The sequence below is a fragment of the Oncorhynchus kisutch genome, unplaced genomic scaffold, assembly GCF_002021735.2.
Source record: "Oncorhynchus kisutch isolate 150728-3 unplaced genomic scaffold, Okis_V2 scaffold3971, whole genome shotgun sequence".
NCBI lineage: Eukaryota > Metazoa > Chordata > Actinopteri > Salmoniformes > Salmonidae > Oncorhynchus > Oncorhynchus kisutch.
This window is the reverse complement of record NW_022265916.1, coordinates 142,501-147,500: the sequence shown is the minus strand read 5'-3', so window position 1 is coordinate 147,500 and position 5,000 is coordinate 142,501. Positions and strand designations below refer to the sequence as shown.

The 5,000-nt window shown below is 46.4% G+C and overlaps 1 pseudogene; it reads left to right on the top strand.

Annotated features, from left to right (window-relative positions):
* LOC116372932 (glucagon receptor-like) overlaps positions 1 to 5,000 on the top strand; it is a 150,260-nt pseudogene that overhangs the window by 115,966 nt on the left and 29,294 nt on the right.

Here is a 5,000-nt window from a genome sequence, read left to right as displayed (position 1 = left end):
TCCCTCTGTAGGGAAACATTCAGACATGGGAAGCCAGCCACCCCAGGCCTGTAAGTGACTGGTGTTTAGTGTTGGGGAGTGACACACGTGTGTTTTTACATGGTAGAATGACCCTCTGAGAACGGGCCCTAAGTGGCAGACAGTGATGTAGTCTCAACACTTTCTGTCTCTCTGTCTGTCTCTCTGCCTATCTGTCTCCCTGCTTGTATATCTCTCTGCCTATCTGTCTCTCTGCCTATCTGTCTCGCTGCCTGTATATCTCTCTGCCTATCTGTCTTTCTGCCTATCTGTCTCCCTGCTTGTATATCTCTCTGCCTATCTGTCTCTCTGCCTATCTGTCTCTCTGCCTGTATATCTCTCTGCCTATCTGTCTCTCTGCATATCTGTCTCCCTGCCTGTATATCTCTCTGCCTATCTGTCTCTCTGCCTATCTGTCTCCCTGCCTGTATATCTCTCTGCCTATCAGTCTCTCTGCCTGTCTCTCTGCCTATCAGTCTCTCTGTCTGTCTCTCTGCCTATCTGTCTCTCTGCTTGTCTGTCCCTCCATCTCTCTGCCTGTCTGTCTCTCTGCCTGTCTGTCTCTCCGTCTCTCTGCCTGTCTGTCTCTCTGCCTGTCTATCTCTCCATCTCTCTGCCTGTCTGTCTCTCTGCCTATCTGTCTCTCTGCCTGTCTGTCTCTCTGCCTGTATATCTCTCCATCTCTCTGCCTGTCTGTCTCTCTGCCTGTCTGTCTCTCCGTCTCTCTGCCTGTCTGCCTCTCTGCCTGTCTGTCTCTCCATCTCTCTGCCTGTCTGTCTCTCTGTCTCTCTGCCTGTCTGTCTCTCTGCTTGTCTGTCTCTCCATCTCTCTGCCTGTCTGTCTCTGTCTCTCTGCCTGTCTGTCTCTCTGCCTATCTGTTTACTGTCTGTCTGTCCCCCAGGTGTCCCTGGCTATCTGTTGTCTGTCTGTCTGTCTGTCTCCCAGGTGTCCCTGTCTATCTGTTTTCTGTCTGTCTGTCTGTCCCCCAGGTGTCCCTGGCTATCTGTTTTCTGTCTGTCTGTCTGTCCCCCAGGTGTCCCTGGCTATCTGTTTACTGTCTGTCTCCCAGGTGTCCCTGGCTATCTGTTTATTACTGTCTGTCTCCCAGGTGTCCCTGTCTATCTGTTTTCTGTCTGTCTCCCAGGTGTCCCTGTCTATCTGTTTTCTGTCTGTCTCCCAGGTGTCCCTGTCTATCTGTTTTCTGTCTGTCTCCCAGGTGTCCCTGTCTATCTGTTGTCTGTCTGTCTGTCCCCCAGGTGTCCCCAGCTATCTGTTAACTGTCTCTCTGTCCCCCAGGTGTCCCTGGCTATCTGTTTATTACTGTCTGTCTCCCAGGTGTCCCTGTCTATCTGTTTTCTGTCTGTCTGTCTGTCCCCCAGGTGTCCCTGGCTATCTGTTTACTGTCTGTCTGTCCCCCAGGTGTCCCCAGCTATCTGTTTTCTGTCTGTGTGTCCCCCAGGTGTCCCCAGCTAAGCCATTAAAGGCGTTGATGCAGAGATGGGTGATGTACACGGAGGAGTGTAGCCGCAATCACAGCAGAGAACCGCCGCTCACTGGTGAGAAACACGCGCACACGCCTGCACGCACACTCACACCATAAACACTGTGTAGCACCGTGCATTATGGGAAGATGAAGGTCCTCCGTTCTGCTCTCCCGGTGAGGGTCGGCTGTGGCAGTAGATACAGGGTAGCCTAGTGGTTAGAGCGTTGGACTAGTAACCGGAAGGTTGCAAGTTCAAACCCCCGAGCTGACAAGGTACAAATCTGTCGTTCTGCCCCTGAACAGGCAGTTAACCCACTGTTCCTTGGCCGTCATTGAAAATAAGAATTTGTTCTTAACTGACTTGCCTGGTTAAATAAAGGTCAAATAAACATTTTAAATAAACATGTCTATCCTTCATTCCAGGAAGATATTCCCTCCCCGTCACAGATCTGATTGGACAGGATGTGTTACGATCAACAGTAATTGTTTCCCCAGATAAAGAGATGTTCTGTAACTGTTTCCTGTAGGTGTTGTGTGTAACAGGACCTTTGACATGTATGCATGCTGGCCCGATGGACTCGCCAACACTACTGTCAGTGTGTCCTGTCCCTGGTACCTGCCCTGGCACCACAAAGGTGAAGGTTGATGCTGATTGGTTGGTTGATTGATGAATTGATTGGTTTGTTGATTGGTGAATAGCTTCTATATCACGTTCAATAAATACCAAACTCACGTCAAATATCTGAAACTTCTGTCAAGTTAGAGTGATAGGTAGTGAGAAAGGGTAACAAGTCTGCTTGGGTCAGTGAATGACAATCTACCTGTAATGTGTGTCTGTTCCAGTCCAGCATGGTTCGGTGTACAGGGAGTGTGATAGGTAGCGTGATAGGTAGTCTGCTTGGGTCAGTGAATGACAGTCTACCTGTAATGTGTGTCTGTTCCAGTCCAGCATGGTTCGGTTGTACAGGGAGTGTGACGCGGACGGCCACTGGGTTCCCCAGAAGAACACGAGCGAGTGTGATGCTAATGATCCTGCTCAGGTGAAAATGATGTGTCTCTTGTGAGTGAGGCTCGGAAAATGCTGTGGATAAAATATCATCATATAGACATGATGGGAAGGGTGTATAGAATTGATTCATGTTTTTCATCAGTGTGAGTGTACTGAGGTGTGTAGGCTAAAAGGATGTATAGAATTGATTCATGTTTTTCATCAGTGTGAGTGTACTGAGGTGTGTAGGCTAAATGTACAGACCATTCAGAAGGTATTCAGACCCCTTACATTTATCCACATTTTCCGACGTTACAGTCTTATTCTAAAATGGATTCAATAGTTTTTTCCCCTCATCAATCTACACACAGTACCCCATAACTGTCAGTAAGAGTGTCCATGATTGAGTCTTTGAATGAAGAGATTGAGATAAAAACTGTCCAGGTTGAGTGTTTGTTGTAGCTCGTTCCAGTCGCTAGGCATAGTGAACTGAAAAGACGATGTTACAAGGTATGACGCCACATGTTTGGCACACCTGTATTTGGGGAGTTTCTCCAATTCTTCTCTGCAGATCCTCTCAAGCTCCTGTCAGGATGGATGGGGAGCGTCGCTACACAGCTATTTTCAGGTTTCTCCAGAGATGTTCAATCAGGTTCAAATCAGGGCTCTGTCTGGGCCACTCAAGGACATTCTGCGTTGTCTTGGCTGTGTTCTTAGGGTTGTTGTCCTGTTGGAAGGTGAACCTTCGACCAGTCTGAGGGCCTGTTCTGTTCATCTTTCCTTCGATCCTGACTAGTGTCTGACTTTTTGCCACTGAAAAACATCCCCACAGGCAGATGCTGCCACCACCATGCTTCACCATAGGGATGATACCAGGTTTTCTCTAGATGTGACACTTTGCATTCAGGCCAAATAGTTCAATCTTGGTTTCATCAGACCATAAAATCTTGTTTCTCACGGTCTAAGAGTCCTTTAGGTACCTTTTGACAAACTCCAAGTGGGCTTCATGTGCCTTTCACTGAGGAGTGGCTTCCATCTGGCCACTCTACCATAAAGGCCTGATTGATGGAGTGCTACAGTGATGGTTGTCCTTCTGGAAGTTTCTCCCATCTCCACAGAGGAACTCTGAAGCTCTATCAGAGTACCATTGGGCTCTTGGTCACCTCCCTGTCCAAGGCCGGGCAGCCAGCTCTAGGAAGAGTCTTGGTGGTTCCAAACTTCTTCCATTTAAGAATGAAGGAGGCCACTGTGTTCTTGGGGACCTTCAATGCTGCAGACATTTTCTTGGTACCCTTCCCCAGATCTGTGCTTCGACACAATCCTGTCTTGGAGCTCCATGGATAACTCCTTTGACCTCATGGCTTGGTTTTTGCTCTGACATGCACTGTCAACTGTGGAACCTTATATAGACAGGTGTGTGCCTTTCTAAATCATGTCCAATCAATTGAATTTACAACAGGTGGACTCCAATCAATGGAAACAGGATGCACATCAATTTGGAGTGTCATAGCAAAGGGTCTGAATACTTGTAAATGTAAATGTCACATTTCTGTTGTATATCTTTAATACATTTGCAAGAAATTCTAAAAACCTGTTTTTGCTTTGTCATTGGTATTGTGATGTCATTATGGGGTAGTGTGATGTCATTATGGGGTAGTGTGATGTCATTATGGGGTATTGTGATGTCATTATGGGGTAGTGTGATGTCATTATGGGGTATTGTGATGTCATTATGGGGTAGTGTGATGTCATTATGGGGTAGTGTGATGTCATTATGGGGTAGTGTGATGTCATTATGGGGTATTGTGATGTCATTATGGGGTAGTGTGATGTCATTATGGGGTATTGTGATGTCATTATGGGGTATTGTGATGTCATTATGGGGTAGTGTGATGTCATTATGGGGTATTGTGATGTCATTATGGGGTAGTGTGATGTCATTATGGGTAGTGTGATGTCATTATGGGGTAGTGTGATGTCATTATGGGGTATTGCGTTGTCATTATGGGGTATTGCGTTGTCATTATGGGGTATTGTGATGTCATTATGGGGTATTGTGATGTCATTATGGGGTATTGCGTTGTCATTATGGGGTATTGCGTTGTCATTATGGGGTATTGTGATGTCATTATGGGGTATTGTGATGTCATTATGGGGTATTGCGTTGTCATTATGGGGTATTGCGTTGTCATTATGGGGTATTGCGTTGTCATTATGGGGTAGTGTGATGTCATTATGGGGTATTGCGTTGTCATTATGGGGTATTGCGTTGTCATTATGGGGTATTGTGATGTCATTATGGGGTATTGTGATGTCATTATGGGGTAGTGTGATGTCATTATGGGTAGTGTGATGTCATTATGGGGTAGTGTGATGTCATTATGGGGTATTGTGATGTCATTATGGGGTAGTGTGATGTCATTATGGGGTATTGTGATGTCATTATGGGTAGTGTGATGTCATTATGGGGTAGTGTGATGTCATTATGGGGTAGTGTGATGTCATTATGGG